The sequence below is a fragment of the Schistocerca serialis genome, chromosome 8, assembly GCF_023864345.2.
Source record: "Schistocerca serialis cubense isolate TAMUIC-IGC-003099 chromosome 8, iqSchSeri2.2, whole genome shotgun sequence".
NCBI lineage: Eukaryota > Metazoa > Arthropoda > Insecta > Orthoptera > Acrididae > Schistocerca > Schistocerca serialis.
Window position 1 is genome coordinate 52,756,522 of NC_064645.1, and position 19,988 is coordinate 52,776,509.

The following is a 19,988-nucleotide window of genomic DNA, read 5'->3' on the forward strand; positions in this document are numbered from 1 at the left end:
TGGACGTCCCATGAATTGGTCAGCATAGGACAGGGACTTGGGTGCCCATTACTGTATCATGGATTTGCTTGTAGGTGATGCCTTCGGATGAAAGGCAGTTATGAGTGAGGATATAGTTGATCATGATTACCAGGAATGATGTTTTAGATTTATAGTCAGTTGTGTGTTGGAATGACAGTGTTCAATAATGTCCTGTAACATTGACCTTGAGTGTGTGGGTTGTGTGAATGTGAGTTCTACTGCAGGAGAATGATTTTTTCAGAAAGCTGTAATATTAGAAGAGTCTGTTTCATTGTACTGGTCTAAATACTCAGTGCCTCTCAATTTGTCCTCATTGTATTATTGTTCCATGATAACTTTGCATTGCTTCAATCATCATCATTATTATTATTAGGTGTGGTTGGACACTGTCAGATCATGTAACAGTATTGTTTCAAACTTCAGTTTCCAAGCAGCTCTAATTTTTTTCCCCTGTGCATTCTTTTTATGCCTTCAATTCGTTGTCACTGGTGTGGTGGTGACTTCATTCTCTGGCAGTACTTCCACATATACTAATTTTTGTCTGTATAAGCTTCTGTTGAAAGTGAAATGATGATTAAATGGACACCCTAGCTGCAAGCAGGCGTTGATATACTTCATTGGGGACATGTTGAAAATGTGTGCCCCTACCGGGACTCGAACCCGGGACCTTCTGCTTACATGGCAGATGCTCTATCCATCTGAGCCACCGCGGGCACTCATAACTGGATATAGTCTGCTGGACTTACTAAGCCTTTTCTAAATCCTTTTCGACCTGCCTGATCCAGAGTATGGTTTTGACATGTTTTACATGTGTTGCAACCGTGTGTGTGTGTGTGGGGGGGGGGGGGGGGTGGATATGCTCAAATAATCTTCCCTTTCATATATCTGCCACAATATTTAATAGTTTTTTTCACAGGATTGTAGTCTGTATCCATCTTTTTTGTGCTGAGTACATTTCTTAGAATTTAGAGTTCTGCTTTTGGATGTCTTGCAGATAACCTTTCCTGTGGAGTGTGTTATGCCAATGTACTAGACTTTAGGCTCGATAACTGTTAAAATTCCTGATTTTTTTTTTTTTTTTTTGTGTATGGACATATTGTCTTTGTCGTTGTTGTTGTTGCAGATTTCACTGTAAGATCTTCACTTTGTGAATACAAATTTTGTGTCACTCTCTGTTGCCAGTAGGTTCAAGGATTTTGCTCAAGTGCTCGAAGTATGAACATCTTTTATTTGACCAATTTGGTGATCAGTTTTTCAGTAGGATATTTCAGCCGATGCAGTTTTTTTAAGGATGTTTGAATGCAAATTCTTTCAGCGCATTTCTTGAGTTTATCTAATTGCTGTTGCGATATATGTCTTTCCAGTAGTTTTGGCTAGTTGCTTTTTCCCACCATTGGATGACTTTGCCCAAAACCAGATTCAGTAGGATAGGAGAGAGATCATCCCTCTACCAAACACCAGTTTTCATCTGAAATGGTTCTGATACCCATGAACTTTACTGTGGAGGTTGTATTGCTGTGAGTTTGTTGACGATACTTAAGTTTTCAGGTTGATTCCTTGTTCTTGGAGCACTTTGTTTTTTAATGTTTTTTAAATTGAATATTTGCTCTATACAGTTTTGCCCAGTGCAGAAATCAACTTGTTATTCGCCAGTTTTGTGATAATTGCTCTTGAATTCTTAGGAGCAGAAGTGCTGACAGAATTTTGTATTTGAATTGCAGAAAGAAGATTCCCTGAAACTTATGAAAATCTATTTTGTCGCCCTTCTTGTGTAGTGCAGGAGTTTCACGATATGAGCAAGCTCTTGAGGGAATTTTGTCAAGGTCTTTCATCAGTTCTGCAGTGATAGCAACTTCTCCCAGAGCTAGTAGAGTATTGCAGAGAATCTTCTGTTACACTTGAGTAATCATGTAATAGTTCTCCTATCTATGTGGGTATAGTTTGGATACTCATCTAATAGCTCTCCTGTGTGTGCTGGTATAGTTAATTCATACAAGATAGCATGCTCAGGTGAGAAGTTGTCAGTTAAATTGGTCAGCAGTCGAGTCTTGCAAGCCGTGCCTCTGAGTGTGCGGAAATGGCGGCTTCAGAGATCACACTGTAGGACCCGCTGGTGAGCTCAAAGCAACTATACATAGCTAATTTCTGATCTCCACCAAATGCTTATTAGTGGGCTTCCATATGGGATGTGTCCAGCTTCACCTTCCCACTCCTCCTAAAGTGGTGTTCCATCACTAACCCAATCTCCATAACATACTACAGTTGAGCAGGTGTAGTTGATCACTGACAATTGCACTGGGTTGGACACAGCAGCTTTGTGGACCAACTTCAACCAGTAATGTAGTACAGTTCTGTATGTCTGTAGGGCCATGGCTCCCCGACTGCTCCCACCGCAGCCCCCGCCATCCCGTCTTCCCGGCAATGCATGTGGCATCCTTGTCCTGCTGCTCTCTAGTCTCTGTGCATTCCTCGAGATAGTGTTCTTCTCTCCCTCCACCTATACCCTCCTATCCCAACCCCACCCCACTCCGGATTGCTGCTTTTGTTAAATGTGAGACTCATGTTCCTGCTGCAGTTGTCAGAGCTAGTAGTAATTTGAGCAAGAGTTCTCTCTCTCTCTCTCTCTCTCTCTCTCTCTCTCTCTCTGTGTGTGTGTGTGTGTGTGTGTGTGTGTGTGTGTGTGTGTGTGTGTGTGTGTGTGTGTGTGTGTGTGTGTGTGTGGGGGGGGGGGGGGGGGGAGGGGGGGGGTTCTGTTTCTTTCTTTTCTGAAGAAGACTTCGGTGGAAAGCTCTGTGTGTGTAACAGTCCGTATCGTGCATGTTGAGTAGCGCTCTATCCTTTTTATAATGCTGGTACCCTCTACAATGTTTATGTGCTGGGGACACTTTTTAGTGAGGTGTCTGAATGTTGATGGAGGAATGACAGCCTATTCTTCATAAAAAGCCGAAACCAGAGAAGGTAATTACATCGGATGCTGGGGCCTGGAGTGAAGTCAAGTGTTCTAACTCATTCCATAGGTGTTCGGTTCAGGTTGGATGTCTGGGTAGGCCAGTACATTTCAGGAATGTTACGGGCTACAAACAGTTGCCTCACAGATGCTGCTGTGGCAGGATGAATTGTTATGCTGATGAAGTCATCGTCTTGGGACTGTTACTATGTTCTATACAATGCTGTAAAATGTCTTTGTATTCTTCCACATTTAGTGTTTCCGTAAGTGCAGTGAGAAGACCATCCTATCCACAAGAAACAGCTCCACAAAAAACAGTACCATACTGTAACATCACCTTCTCCATATTTCAGTGTTGGCGTGGCGGATAACGTTCTCCAATCATTTGGCAGACTTGAATACTTCCATCAGATTGCCACAGTGTATAGTGACATTTACCACTCCAAATGAAGTTTTCAGTCATCTACTATCCAGTGGCATCACCCTTACACCATCTCAAGTGTAACTTTGTGTTGACTATTTCCCACTTACGAGGAGTTGCTCGACCATTGTACCCTATGGTTTTTAACTCCTCACTCACAATCATTGTTCTAGCTGGATTGCTGGTAGCAGTTTGGAACTAATTCCTTCCAGTGATTTAAGTGCATTTTCTATGACTGTTTTTCACAATGCTTGACTGTCAAAGTCCATCTGTACATGAAGTCCACCTGCTGTTGGTTTAGCTATGGTTGTTCCTCGTGTTGCGATACCAACAGTTAACTTGGGCAGCTTTGGAAAGGTTTAAATGGCCATAATGGATTTGTTACTCCTCCAAAATCCAATGAGTAGGCCACATTTGATGTCACTGAGCTTTGCTGACCAAGCTTTTCTGTCGGTACCGTTTCCCTACTGACAGAACACTATTCCCCGCTTCCCAACATGCTGATGGGTCTGCCTATTGTGACTTCTAGTTGTCATTTCTGCATTATGTAGGGGCTCCTGATATTTTTAGTCATATAGTGTGTACATGGTACCAATCTTCAGACAGGAAATATATTTACCTTCAAACTAAAGAAGTTAAAAAAGATGTTAAGAAAATGTGAAATGTGGGCTAACAGTTTGGAGTCAGGTGAAACTTACAATCATTGTAGATGGGCTTTGATGCTTGATGTAATGATGTTGAGCCATGTGGCAGCACACTTGGTCAATGAATTTGAATTGTGCTGAGTGTGAAAAGTGTGTGTCATAAATATTTGGTAGCATAATGAAATATAATTGCTTAGGATGGAATATATACATTTAAATTTTAGGCCTGCTGTTAAGGTTCTAACTTAACCAACACCTCAGTACAGTAAAACTCTGAATTAACCTCAAAAATACCGTAAAATCCCAAATTAATGAACCCACTTTTGAGGAAATACCGCTTTTAACAAATATTGCCATTGGTGTTGCTCAACGTCCCATAGGAACAATGTTGTCCTACTCACTTTTGAGGGCTAAACATAAATGATACATTCTACAAATTAAAAATCCAGTTTTTATCCAATTCCTACTACAGTCAAGTGAATTACCAGTTTCTTTTGGTTTCACACACAGATTTTGTGTCGTGCAAAGATTCTTTCGATCAACACTTATCTGGGTCAAATTCTGTTTGTGGTGGTACTGGAAGAAGCATCGAACGAATCAGAAATAATTTCCACCCTGCCTAAATTGCCACCCTGGTCACATGATCTGACGTCACTCACTGATTTACGAAGCATGAGACGCAAAGCATTGTAATGTTGAATTTATTGGTTTTCTTTTACTGGAGTTGTGGTCCAGAATTGTAGTAAGCTTATTGGTTCCACAAAAACTGATGATTGTCCACAAGCTTTCAGATATGATAAAGTAAACTCGGCCCAATCTTCATTATGCTGCATTCTCAAAAACGGTGAAGCATTGTTGAATCCTGAAGCTTGTGATTCCTCTGGATGCAAATGAAGAACTTTTGCACGTCAACATTTAAAAGTGGAAAAGCATTCCTATAGGCAGAAGCATGATTCAAGGGAAGGTTCAGCAAATTCCCCACTGGATTGGTGTTGAAAATTTTGGTGTCTTTTACAATTACTTCCTGCTTAAACATCTTCTGTTAAGGGAGAAAATACCATAGTGGAAAAAGAAAAGAAAGAATGACTGTGCCATATGTTTAAATAAATAGTGATGGAGGTGAGATTTCCTCCACTGATAATGGGGAAATTTAAATATATCAGATGTTTTAGAACAGGGGTTCCCAACAAAATTTTCTCAAGGACACCCTCATAGAACATGATTGGTACCTTGTCATATCACAGTATCAAGTACCTAAAAAGCCAAATTAAAGAGTTTTTTTTATACGTTTTCTATTTTTGGTACTTAGAAAAAACATTCACATATTTATTATTGAATATCTACATCTACATCTGTACTCCGCAAGCCACCTGACGGTGTGTGGCGGAGGGTACCTTGAGTACCTCTATCGGTTCTCCCTTCTATTCCAGTCTCGTATTGTTTGTGGAAAGAAGGATTGTCGGTATGCCTCTGTGTGGGCTCTAATCTCTCTGATTTTATCCTCATGGTCTCTTCGCGAGATATACATAGGAGGGAGCAATATACTGCTTGACTCTTCGGTGAAGGTATGTTCTCGAAACTTTGACAAAAGCCCGTACCGAGCTACTGAGCGTCTCTCCTGCAGAGTCTTCCACTGGAGTTTATCTATCATCTCCATAACGCTTTCGCAATTACTAAATGATCCTGTAACGAAGCACGCTGCTCTCCGTTGGATCTTCTCTATGTCTTGTATCAACCCTATCTGGTACGGATCCCACACTGCTGAGCAGTATTCAAGCAGTGGGCGAACAAGTGTACTGTAACCGACTTCCTTTGTTTTCGGATTGCATTTCCTTAGGATTCTTCCAATGAATCTGTTTGGCATCTGCTTTACCGACGATCAACATTATATGATCATTCCATTTTAAATCACTCCTAATGCGTACTCCCAGATAATATATGGTATTAACTGCTTCCAGTTGCTGACCTGCTATTTTGTAGCTAAATGATAAAGGATCTATCTTTCTGTGTATTCGCAGCACATTACACTTGTCTACATTGAGATTCAATTGCCATTCCCTGCACCATGCGTCAATTCGCTGCAGATCCTCCTGCATTTCAGTACAATTTTCCATTGTTACAACCTCTCGATACACCACAGCATCATCTGCAAAAAGCCTCAGTGAACTTCCGATGTCATCCACCAGGTCATTTATGTATATTGTGAATAGCAACGGTCCTATGACACTCCCCTGCGGCACACCTGAAATCTCTCTTACTTCGGAAGACTTCTCTCCATTGAGAATGACACGCCGCGTCCTGTTATCTAGGAACTCCTCAATCCAATCACACAATTGGTCTGATAGTCCATATGCTCTTACTTTGTTCATTAAACGACTGTGGGGAACTGTATCGAACGCCTTGCGGAAGTCAAGAAACACGGCATCTACCTGTGAACCCGTGTCTATGGCCCTCTGAGTCTCGTGGACGAATAGCGCGAGCTGGGTTTCACATGACCGTCTTTTTCGAAACCCATGCTGATTCCTACAGAGTAGATTTCTAGTCTCCAGAAAAGTCATTATACTCGAACACAATACGTGTTCCAAAATTCTACAACTGATCGATGTTAGAGATATAGGTCTATAGTTCTGCACATCTGTTCGACGTCCCTTCTTGAAAACGGGGATGACCTGTGCCCCCTTCCAATCCTTTGGAACGCTACGCTCTTCTAGAGACCTACGGTACACCACTGCAAGAAGGGGGGGCAAGTTCCTTCGCGTACTCTGTGTAAAATTGAACTGGTATCCCATCAGGTCCAGAGGCCTTTCCTCTTTTGAGCGATTTTAATTGTTTCTCTATCCATCTGTCATCTATTTCGATATCTACCATTTTGTCATCTGTGCGTCAATCTAGAGAAGGAACTACATTGCAATCTTCCTCTGTGAAACAACTTTGGAAAAAGACATTTAGTATTTTGGCCTTTAGTCTGTCATCCTCTGTTTCAGTACCATTTTGGTCACAGAGTGTCTGGACAATTTGTTTTGATCCACCTACCGCTTTGACATAAGATCAAAATTTCTTAGGATTTTCTGCCAAGTCAGTACATAGAACTTTACTTTCGAATTCATTGAACGCCTCTCGCATAGCCCTCCTCACACTACATTTCGCTTCGCGTAATTTTTGTTTGTCTGCAAGGCTTTGGCTATGTTTGTTTGCTGTGAAGTTCCCTTTGCTTCCGCAGCAGTTTTCTAACTCGGTTGTTGTACCATGGTGGCTCTTTTCCATCTCTTACGATCTTGCTTGGCACATACTCATCTAACGCATAATGTACGACGGTTTTGAACTTTGTCCACTGATCCTCAACACTATCTGTACTTCAGACAAAACTTTTGTGTTGAGCCAACAGGTACCCTGAAATCTGCTTTTTGTCACTTTTTCTAAACAAAAATCTTCCTACCCTTTTTAATATACCTATTTACAGCTGAAATCATCGATGCCGTAACCGCTTTATGATCGCTGATTCCCTGTTCTGCGTTAACTTCTTCAAATAGTTCGGGTCTGTTTGTCACCAGAAGGTCTAATATGTTATCGCCACGAGTCGGTTCTCTGTTTAACTACTCAAGGTAGTTTTCAGATAAAGCACTTAAAAAAAATTTCACTGGATTCTTTGTCCCTGCCACCCGTTATGAACGTTTGAGTCTCCCAGTCTATATCCGGCAAATTAAAATCTCCACCCAGAACTATAACATGGTGGGGAAATCTACTCGAAATATTTTCCAAATTATCCTTCAGGTGCTCAGCCACAACAGCTGCTGAGCCAGGGGGCCTATAGAGACATCCAATTACCATGTCTGAGCCTGCTTTAACCGTGACCTTCACCCAAATCATTTCACATTTCGGATTGTTGAACACGTCCAGTATGTTTACTTAACCCGTGTTGCAGAAGAATTCACTTCCGGCCTGTGTTATTCTTATGGAGTTCTTGTATTTTTATTTAAAATTAATTAAAATTAGTTTTGCTTGTTGTCATTGTTGAACACGTACAGTATATTTACTTAACCCGTGTTGCAGGTAAATATTGAGTTTAAAACTGCTCATGCAGGAAGCGGCCAAAACAAAAACCTGTTGTCATATGAAATATATTTCATATATTTTTGGTTCTAATAGCATCTTGCGGACCCCTGGGGGTCTGTGGACCACCCGTTGTGAACCACTGTTTTAGAAGCAAAAAAACTACCTTTTACCTATGAGCTAAACAATGTCAGGATGATGTCAGAAATCTTTTACAAGATCTTTCTTGTGTTCCAAGAGGAGTGCAGCAGGTAGGAAAATAGTGCTTATTATTGACTGAAGCCCTGCAGATCACTAGAAAATGCCATAACTGAGGAATCTAAATGTTGTGTTCCTTTCACTGAACTTTGCATGATGTACAGCTTCTGTACCTGAGCATAATATCTGTGACGTAAATAGTAACTGGTCCAAGCATCCATTACATTTGTTGAGGGGAAGTAAGTGATAAGAAAGCGTTCTACAGGCTATACGTATATATATGTTGCTGCCAGCAGTTGTGATACACAACATATTGTGTTAAATTGTTGTTAAAAGCTGGTTGTGGGGCATTGGTTGCTGTTTAGAATTATGTTGTTCCAGAAGAAGAATGGTGTAGAATCACAGATGTTCCTGATAATGTAACATTTCAGGACTTCATTCCTCCTCATGTCGTTTTGACTGCCGCACCTAATATGGATGTAAACATTATTATGAAAAGGATAGATCGCTACTCACCATAAAGATGATATGTCGAGTTGCAGACAGGCATGATGAAGAGACTGTTACATATAAGCTTTCAGCCAAACCCTTCTTAAGGAAAGAGAAATGCACATTCACAAAAGTGCACACATGACCCCTACCTCCTTCCACTCCAGCTAGACTGCAACAGAAATGTATTGAACAGGAGCAACTCTCCGGAGCAAGGTGGTGAAGGGTGAGGGATAGCATTGTATGGGTGAGGGAAGAGGAATCACTATGCCTGGTGGAGCATGCAGAAACTACAGCTGCAAGAACAGTGCTGACAGTTGAAGGGAGGCTGTGGGGAAGGAGAGTACAGGAAAATGGGAAGTAGAAAGGAGAGAAGCAGAAAAGAGGAAAAGTCTGGTGGTGTGCCGGTAGAGAGCAGTGCACAAGGAGGGAGAGGGGAGGCAAATTTCGTGGTGGTGGTGGTGGTGGTGGTGGTGGTGGTGGTGGTGGTGGTGGTGCAGGAGCAGGAAAAGTTGAGTCTGTGGGGAGTGTAGGTTGAGGCCAGAATGGTTTCAGGAGTGGAGAATGTGTTGTAAGGATAACTCCAGTCTACACAGATCAGAAAAGCTGGTGATGGAGGGGAGGATCCAGATTGCCCCGGCTGTGAACCAGGTATTGAAATGGAGTAAGTTATATATAGCTGCATGTTGTGCCCCAGGGTGGCCCCTTTACTGTAGGTCACAGTTTGAGTGGTCATTTATCCTCATGAGTGTATAGTTGGTAATCATACCAATGTAAGAGGCTGTGCAATGATTGCGGCAGAGCCGGTATACAACATGGCTGCTTTCATTGGTGACCCAACCTCTGATGGGGGTAGGATAAGTTTGTGACAGGAATGGAACAGGAAGTGCTGGTTGGTAGACTGGGCAAGTGCTGCACCTGGGTCTTACAGAGAAAGGTGATCCCTTTTTCAAGGGGTTGGGATTGGGAGTGGCATAATGGACTAAGATGTTGTTGAGGCCGAGTGGGCGACAGGACACTTCAGGAGGGGTGGGAAGGATCTTGGGTAGGATGTTTCTAATTTCATGACTTGATAATAGATGATCAAAGTCCTGACAAAGGATGTAGTTGTGTTCCAGTTTGGGGTGGAATTGACTGATGAAGGGGCACTCCTTTGTAGTTGGTTCTTGGGGACTAGTTAGGGGTATCAGAGGATTGTGGGAAACTGTTGGGGATATGGTATGGGGAATATGTTTGTGGACTAGGTTTGGGAAATAGTATGAAGGCCTTCGTGATCAAAGATACCAACCACTTCCATCTTAATCTCTCCACTATCCTCACCCTTTCACCTCCAGGATCCCTACTCGTCACTGTTGATGGTGCTTCCCTATATGCCAACCTCCCTCATGCCCAATGTCTTGCTGTTATTGAACACTACCACTTCCAGTTTTGTTTAGACTCCAAAACACTATCTCATTCCTCTTGCACATTACTAACTCTATCCCAACACACTACTACTATTCCTTTCAAGGGAAAGGATACAAACAAATTAACAACACGGCCAAGAGCACCCTCATGGCTCCCACCTGTTCCAACATGTTTATGATCTGTATAGAAGAAACCTTCCTAGCCTCCCCAAACCCCTGTTCTGGCTCAGATTCATTGAGACATTATGAACTGGATGCTGGGCCAGGACACCGTATCCTCATCCCTTCACAACCTCAACACCTTCTCTCCCATCCACTTCACTTGATCCTCCTCAGTCCAGTTTGCTATCTCCTAGAATGTTGACACCTCCTGGCATATGGACCACCTCCTATCTGATGGCTCCATCCACACCTTTGCCCACATTAAACCCACATATCAGCAACAGTACCAGACCAAAAGAATTCCTCATACAGCCTGGTCACCTGGATGTGGTGTATCTGCAGTGATGGGAGCTCCCTTTCACAGTATGCTGGTGGTTTCACGAAGGCCTCACAGATGGCACAATCTCCCATCTCCCAGACAGCACCATCTCCCATCTCCCAGACCTAGTCTGCAGACAGATTTCCAATACCATATCCCCAAATATGCCAAATCCTCCCCCACCCATAAGAACCAAATATGGAGGATTGCCCCACTTTGTGCCCTCTGGGCTAGAACAACTGAACTATATCCTTCGTCAAGGCTTTGAGTATCACGATGCCCTGAAATTGACATCCTACCCAAGATCCTTTCCAACACTCCTAAAGTGCTGTTCCATCGCCCATCCAACCTTAACAACATCCTAGTCAATTGTAATGCCACTCACAATCCTCACACCTCTTCAGTCTCCCCCCTCTTTCCCAGGGTGTAAGCCCTAGCAAGAGTCATGGTGTTCTTTAGAAGAGATTGGTTAAAGAGAGGAGAGAGATCGATTAAAAAGAGGAAGAAATTGTGGGGGAGGGCTACTCCGGATGTGCCAGATCCCCCATACCATCAGGCTCTGAACGTATGATTGTTGTTCCAGCCCCACTGATTGCACTGTGGTCTTATTGACCCCTTCACAACTAACCAGAACACCCAAAACAATTGCACTGTGTGTTACTGTAATTTGCCAGAATGGAGACAACTAAAATGTGAATTTTAAGATTTTCTGGAAGAATTGAATGTTCAAGTGAGTTTCTGGTTTGCAGTTGGTCATCGTCTAATTCATACCACGATATTTTTTCTGGGCACCTGCCAGTCACCTTTGGGTGAGATGTCAAAGACTGATCTTAGATGGTTTCACCTGCAGATGACTGGCAGATACCCAGTTAAAATATCATTGGATGAATTAGATGATGATTGACTGCAAGCCTTGAAATTTGTTTGAACAAACTATTATCTTCTGCCAACTGTGTTTCTCTCCAAAAAAACTTGTCTTCAACCCTTCAAGGTTAATGTGTATTCCCTCTGAACCATTCTGACCCTGAGAGCACATCTGAAGGGGTGTGCAGGTTAGTTCGCGCAGGTGTAATCAGTGAGTTGATTCCCCTCTGTAGCACATAGCAAGCAGTAGCAGAGAAGGTCCAAATGACCTCTGTGATCACCATTTGCATGTGTTTGCTCCTGTGCAGGGTACTCAAGCGCCTTGAGGTGCCCATCTTGATTCTACCACCTTTCTTGTACTTTTGGGATTTCAATAAATACCTCCCTCTGTCGGGGGGGGGGGGGGGGGTGTTTGCCGTACAACATGGGTGTTCCGGGGTTCTGTTGACTCCCTCTCTCCCCCCTTCCTATCTCCCCCCCTTCCTATCTCCCCCCCTTCCTATCTCCCCCCCTTCCTATCTCCCCCCCTTCCTATCTCCCCCCCTTCCTATCTCCCCCCCTTCCTATCTCCCCCCTTCCTATCTCCCCCCCTTCCTATCTCCCCCCCTTCCTATCTCCCCCCCTTCCTATCTCCCCCCCTTCCTATCTCCCCCCCTTCCTATCTCCCCCCCTTCCTATCTCCCCCCCTTCCTATCTCCCCCCCTTCCTATCTCCCCCCCTTCCTATCTCCCCCCCTTCCTATCTCCCCCCCTTCCTATCTCCCCCCTTCCTATCTCCCCCCCTTCCTATCTCCCCCCCTTCCTGTCTCCCCCCCTTCCTGTCTCCCCCCCATTTTCCTGTCTCCCCCCCATTTTCCTGTCTCCCCCCCATTTTCCTGTCTCCCCCCCATTTTCCTGTCTCCCCCCCATTTTCCTGTCTCCCCCCCATTTTCCTGTCTCCCCCCCATTTTCCTGTCTCCCCCCCATTTTCCTGTCTCCCCCCCATTTTCCTGTCTCCCCCCCATTTTCCTGTCTCCCCCCCATTTTCCTGTCTCCCCCCCATTTTCCTGTCTCCCCCCCATTTTCCTGTCTCCCCCCCATTTTCCTGTCTCCCCCCCATTTTCCTGTCTCCCCCCCATTTTCCTGTCTCCCCCCCATTTTCCTGTCTCCCCCCCATTTTCCTGTCTCCCCCCCATTTTCCTGTCTCCCCCCCATTTTCCTGTCTCCCCCCCATTTTCCTGTCTCCCCCCCATTTTCCTGTCTCCCCCCCATTTTCCTGTCTCCCCCCCATTTTCCTGTCTCCCCCCCATTTTCCTGTCTCCCCCCCATTTTCCTGTCTCCCCCCCCCCATTTTCCTGTCTCCCCCCCCCATTTTCCTGTCTCCCCCCCCATTTTCCTGTCTCCCCCCCCATTTTCCTGTCTCCCCCCCCCATTTTCCTGTCTCCCCCCCCATTTTCCTGTCTCCCCCCCCATTTTCCTGTCTCCCCCCCCATTTTCCTGTCTCCCCCCCCATTTTCCTGTCTCCCCCCCCATTTTCCTGTCTCCCCCCCCATTTTCCTGTCTCCCCCCCCATTTTCCTGTCTCCCCCCCCATTTTCCTGTCTCCCCCCCCATTTTCCTGTCTCCCCCCCCATTTTCCTGTCTCCCCCCCCCCATTTTCCTGTCTCCCCCCCCCCATTTTCCTGTCTCCCCCCCCCCCCATTTTCCTGTCTCCCCCCCCCATTTTCCTGTCTCCCCCCCCCATTTTCCTGTCTCCCCCCCCCAATTTCCTGTCTCCCCCCCCATTTTCCTGTCTCCCCCCCCCATTTTCCTGTCTCCCCCCCTTCCTATCCCCCCTTCCTATCTCCCCCCCCTTCCTATCTGCTCCCCCTTCCTCTGTCAGATGACAGTATCCCATTTCAGGCACCTGCTCAACTGTCGTCTACTTTACACTATCTCCACTGATCTTTTGGCTTAACTAAAATGATTGCAATACATTGTAATTTCACTGGCTGATAACTACTTCAGGTTCTTGACCTGCCACACCATATGGTCCCAGGCCCTGAACCTCATTATCAGATGGTTCAGTTTTTAAATCTGTCTATTATCAGATGATTTAATTTCTGAAACTAACTCACTCCATTTACTCAAGGTCTTTGTCGTATTTGGTTTGAAGGTGATTTTCTCTCACAATATAGTGTCATTGACCCAATCACAAGGAGTGTTTACATTGCTTGATGTCATCACCTTTACTTACCCTTTACGACCAGAGCTTTCGAGGTTTCATACCAATTTTGCTTAGTGTCTGACGAGTGGTTACTCAGACTGTATGATGGCGACTTTAGCATTCAGTGTAGCTACTAATATGTACCCTTGGCCGAATGCCGGCTCCAAAGAGCCACTTGAAGGGCCTCAGCTTGGAACCTCTCCCATGGTTTACAGGTTTCACCCACAAAAATGAGTCTTGCTTGGTCATTGCACTGGTTCATCCTGATCTAGAACTCTTACTTGAGTACCAAGTGCTTGAATGTTTCTTTGCGCTCCGGATTTTTGGTACTTACTTTTGATATTGACTGACAGGGCTGTCCCATTTTTGTCAAAATACACTCCTGGAAATTGAAATAAGAACACTGTGAATTCATTGTCCCAGGAAGGGGAAACTTTATTGACACATTCCTGGGGTCAGATACATCACATGATCACACTGACAGAACCACAGGCACATAGATACTGGCAACAGAGCATGCACAATGTCGGCACTAGTACAGTGTATATCCACCTTTCGCAGCAATGCAGGCTGCTATTCTCCTATGGAGACGATCGTAGAGATGCTGGATGTAGTCCTGTGGAACGGCTTGCCATGCCATTTCCACCTGGCGCCTCAGTTGGACCAGCGTTCGTGCTGGACGTGCAGACCGCGTGAGACGACGCTTCATCCAGTCCCAAACATGCTCAATGGGGGACAGATCCGGATATCTTGCTGGCCAGGGTAGTTGACTTACACCTTCTAGAGCACGTTGGGTGGCACGGGATACATGCAGACGTGCATTGTCCTTTTGGAACAGCAAGTTCCATTGCCGGTCTAGGAATGGTAGAACTTAGGGTTCGATGACGGTTTGGATGTACCGTGCACTATTCAGTGTCCTCTCGACGATCACCAGTGGTGTACGGCCAGTGTAGGAGATCGCTCCCCACACCATGATGCCGGGTGTTGGCCCTGTGTGCCTCGGTCGTATGCAGTCCTGATTGTGGCGCTCACCTGCACGGCGCCAAACACGCATACGACCATCATTGGCACCAAGGCAGAAGCGACTCTCATCGCTGAAGACGACACGTCTCCATTCATCCCTCCATTCATGCCTGTCGCGACACCACTGGAGGCGGGCTGCACGATGTTGGGGCGTGAGCGGAAGACGGCCTAACGGTGTGCGGGGCCGTAGCCCAGCTTCATGGAGACGGTTGCGAATGGTCCTCGCCGATACCCCAGGAGCAACAGTGTTCCTAATTTGCTGGGAAGTGGCGGTGCGGTCCCCTACGGCACTGCGTAGGATCCTACGGTCTTGGCATGCATCCATGCGTTGCTGCGGTCCGGTCCCAGGTAGACGGGCACGTGCACCTTCCGCCGACCACTGGCGACAACATCGATGTACTGTGGAGACCTCACACCCCACGTGTTGAGCAATTCGGTGGTACGTCCACCCGGCCTCCCGCATGCCCACTATACGCCCTCGCTCAAAGTCCGTCAACTGCACATACGGTTCACGTCCACGCTGTCGCGGCATGCTACCAGTGTTAAAGACTGCGATGGAGCTCCGTATGCCACGGCAAACTGGCTGACACTGACGGCGGCGGTGCACAAATGCTGCGCAGCTAGCGCCATTCGACGGCCAACACCGCGGTTCCTGGTGTGTCTGCTGTGCCGTGCGTGTGATCATTGCTTGTACAGCCCTCTCGCAGTGTCCGGAGCAAGTATGGTTGGTCTGACACACCGGTGTCAATGTGTTCTTTTTTCCATTTCCAGAGTGTAGATTAACTGCGTGCTTACCCCACACCTCTTAGTATTCATATTGTGCTGCTCTACTTGGTATTTACTGTATCCTGGTCTCATCCTGAATGGAGCATGTTTGCCAGGTTTATGGCTAAACAGTACCATCAGCTTTGAAATCGTTGGAGCCAGTATGTTATTGTGGAGTAGGACTGGTCACTGACACTTTACAGTTTAATCCCATAGACAGTCTCCTTACTGCTTCAGTTCTGATAGTACCAGCTCTTGCTTAGTTATGCAAGTACCACACAATTTCCTAGTCATATGATTTATGAAATATTTTATTCATACAATGAATGTTGACCTGTGACACTTGCCCTTGGCTGAGTTTCCCTTAGGATTCTCTGCTGGGACCTCCACCTATCATCTTTTGAGTTTGCTCCCTGTATATTCCTGTGTGCTCCTTTGCTAGTACCCAGACCACCAATTAGGACCGATCTATTAAAGTTTGTCACTCACATGACCTTTTGTGGTTGTGTTCTTCAGATCTTCCTAAGTATCAGGATGCTATAGTATTTACATGACTTGCTCTAAAACTGAGTGTAGGATGGGATATAATTTTGCATCTCCCTCCAGTCGCAGTATCATTTGTTGCTAGGAATGTGCTCTGTTTATGGTGGAGCTGATAGCTATTAACAGAGCCCTACATTTCATTAAACAGATGTCCTTTGACCATATTGTAATTTGTAGTGACTCTGTAAACTGTCCTCATGCTATTGATCAATGGTACTCGTCACTCCGCAGTATCTGCTATTCGTGGTCTACTCTCATACATTACCTCTGGGTTCAAAGTCATTAAGTGTGGCAGGGAGTGGATTGGCTAAATAAGCCATTACTTGCCCTACATTAACTTTGTCATAGGCATGGATTTGTGGATGCAGATGACCTTATCCACCTTGAGTTGGAACAGCTGATTGGCTACTGCCCCCTCTTCTGTGTGCTATCAGATAGATTACAGGTGTGTGTGTGTGTGTGTGTGTGTGTGTGTGTGTGTGTGTGTGTGTTTGGGGGGAGGGGTGTCAGATCTGCTCTCTGAGCTGTAAACTGGCCCAACCCCAAATACTTTTACCTCTCTCTTAATTATTTCTCTTCTCTGGCATCAGTATTGCTTTCATAGTCTTGATTTTAGCACTCATGGTGGATACTATAAAAAATCTGGCTGACTTCACTAATTCCAGGTGTCCTCTCTAGCAAGGGACTGATGACCTCACTGTTTAGTCCATTAACACCCCTTCCTTTCCCTGAACGAACAGTCTTCCCAATTTCTGTCCCCACTTCCATTTTACAACCCTCCACTTTTACTCCCCAACTACTGCTGCCACCAAATGGTTTGTTCTGAAGATCTAAGTTTTTTTATTTCTCTGAGTTCGCAAAACTCACTCCCATTAATTTCTCTTGGGCTCACAATGGATTTGTGTAATTGCATTTTAACCTTTAAACTCATTTTTGAGCACCAAAGTACAGGATTTAATTTTTGGATAGCTTCACTTCCTTGCCTAATCTGTTAGATATGTCACATCTTCCTTTATATGACAAGATACTGACCAGATACTTGAACCCTTTACACATTTTAATTTGATGTACGCCAGTGTCCACATCCTAAGCCTGTAAGATATATTCTCTTCGTTGTTTGCTGCAATGACCTGATCTTCAGTGTAGAAGAATGTGTTCATAATGTTGGTTCCCTTCTTCAGTCCCCATGCTCATGCACTTTCTAAACAAGAGATCCAGTGCCTCCTGCTCATATATCTTAGTGTGGCAAGCAGAAAGCATAATTGTTTTCATTATTTACTGGTTCTGAAGGCCTTTCTAGATATTTCTTTCCCCACTTTAATGACACATTTTGCTGACTTTAAAGTCTGTGATACTTCTTACATACATTTTATACATTTTTGGCAAGTCACCTGATCACAGCACAACAAACAATACCTTTATTGGCTCTGTCGTATGGTTTCTCAAGGTCTATGAAGACCAAATTATTGCCTATATCTCTTGACAATCTCTTGTCCATGATCTGTCTTAGGGTAAAGATGTTACCTAATCATGACATTCCTTTTTGAAAGCTACTCTGTTATAATCTTCTTCCTTTTTTATTTTAAAACCCTCCCATACAGCCTGCTGATTGAACTTGTGACACTTAGGCAACTAAAATTGCTGCGCACTGTCTTGCTTCCTTTTTTATGTATGGGGCTTCGATATGTAAAGTTTCACTCTGCTGGAATCCCTGCCCCACATACCACATACATTTATTTAATAACTTTCTCAGGTATTCAGGCATAATGCTTGGGCCACACTTTGCTTACTCCACTGATAAATTTCCAAGCCCTAGTGATGTCCCCATTTTCATTTGTGTGGCTGTCTACTGTTCGTTCAGTGGTTACTTTCTATACTTCACCATCATGGTTTCTACAATTTCTCCACTTTGTTTCCTTGTACTGTGTCCTTGTTAGCGGGCCTTTAAAATGCTTCTCCCATTCTATCAGACAAATAATTGGCAGCTTTGCTCTTTCTTCTACCTCTTTCATCAGCCCCGCATCTACTTTCCATGCTGCTGCCACTTTTGACCTGTCCTCCACATTGGTTGGCTTCCTCGCATTTTTCCTTTTACACCTGTCCACTTTTAGTGCTTTGTTCATCTTGGCGTACAAGTTGTCTCGTGTCCTCAGTCATTACTATACATCAACCTTTTTGAGATTTAACCTTTCTTCAGTACTTTGAGTCCACCATTGTAGGAGCCATTTTCCTTTTTTCTGTCCCAATGCTTCGAATACTGTTTCATGTATTGATTTTTTTTAAATTCCTTGCTACATGTGCTCTGCTGTTTCTTCTTCTAGGTGCTTGTTTGTTTGCTAATTGTAATTTACTAGGAAGTTATACAGACTTATTTCAGATTAACTGAGTTGTATGTCATACACTATCATCATGGGAATATTTGCCTGTTTAATTTGTCTTGGGCCCTGTATATGTAACTACTATCATTGCACCTAACAGGAAGTGGTCTGAACAACATTCTATACACATGTAGACTTATCGATGGCCAGCCTCTATTTTCCCATTAAAATATGTTCCTTATGGGCAATTATTTCCTCTAGCACCATTGTTAATATCATAAAACTGATCTTCAAATTTACAGTAAACATCATTTGTAGGGGTGTAAGCTCTGATAGTGATGATTTTGTGTCCGTATTTTATTTCCAGTGATTATCTTCTCGTCAATTTCATCCCAGCATTGTATATCTGTTATATGCCTATTATGGACAGCTATGGAAATCCATCTCTTGCAGGGTGTCTACGACCCGGGACAACCGGGAAATCCTGGAAAAACCCTGGAATTTTTTCATCCGGGTAAAACCCGGGAATTTTTCATTGTTTTAGCTTTCAGTTAAATTTTTGTAATTTTGACTGCAGAATTGATTCTCTAGCAAAGAATGTTATTGTATCCTGCTACTGGAGAATGATACTGCAGCAAGAAAATATAAACAAGAGGGAAAAAAATAAAACTTTAGTGGCAAAGGAAATGTGCAATTTACAACAACAAAACACCGTGCACGCACAAGCGTCTGCAGATAGCAAAAATATGTCAAAGGCCGTAGGGTGCAGACTGTAATTCTTCGTAACAATAAACGGCTTGCTATGAGCATGACGTCACAACTGTTCACGTAAGGTTCGTTTGACCAATTGCCAGCGGTCTGTTGCGCATGCTCATTTGACTCGCGTATAAGCAGTACCTTCTCCCGCTACTTGAAGTTTGGCTGTTAGCTGTATCGGTAGTAGCAGCAAGCAGCCAGATGCAAACGAGAAATATTTTTCTCCCGCGCCCTAGCTGCCAGATTCACGCTTGCACAGAGTTGTAGTGGGGAGGGGGTTCTCCACGTGACCCGTGTTTACGTTAAGTGATTTCGCTGCTTCTCTTCGTGTACAGCTCCCACATCAAATGAAAACAACTGATTTCTGTGGCCGGAAGTTATCAAGTGAAATAAAATACATTCACATAATTACGGAGGGCAAAAATGTATTATTAATTTCAGTTTTCTGATTTTATTTTATTTCAAAGTTTGTAGCAGTCAAGCATTAATCGCCTTGCAGAACAGTGAAGTTAATTTTGCAAGTTTTCTAAAGAAATTTGGCTTTATTAATCTTTCCGCTGAGGCAGTCATTTTATTTGAAAAGAAGTTTTTCATTCTACAGTATTGCCTAGTTCCAAGCAAAGCTAATTTTAGGTGCACGTTGTCATCTTCTGCCATATATGGCATTATGCCATAATAAAGAACCAAAAATGAGATCGCAGAGTACTGGTACTCCAAGAAAATTTACGCCCCAAAAGCCACACTGACAAGCTTAATACACACTAAGATGCGGGCTTCCTACACCAATACAGTTGCACACGCACAATAATGCCTGTTTTTCTGGCACTCTCTGGCAACTGGTAAATCAAATCTATTTCTAACAGTCTCCGGATAATATTG

The 19,988-nt window shown here is 44.2% G+C and overlaps 1 protein-coding gene and 1 non-coding gene across 2 annotated transcripts in view; one reads left to right on the forward strand and one right to left on the reverse strand.

The window, feature by feature from the left end:
* LOC126416123 (protein DEK-like) overlaps window positions 1–19,988 on the forward strand; it is a 41,619-nt gene that overhangs the window by 6,600 nt on the left and 15,031 nt on the right. The gene's annotated exons all lie outside the window — the stretch shown is intronic.
* Trnat-ugu (transfer RNA threonine (anticodon UGU)) lies at window positions 661–735 on the reverse strand. Its single transcript has one exon. It is a non-coding gene; the product is annotated as a tRNA-Thr (tRNA).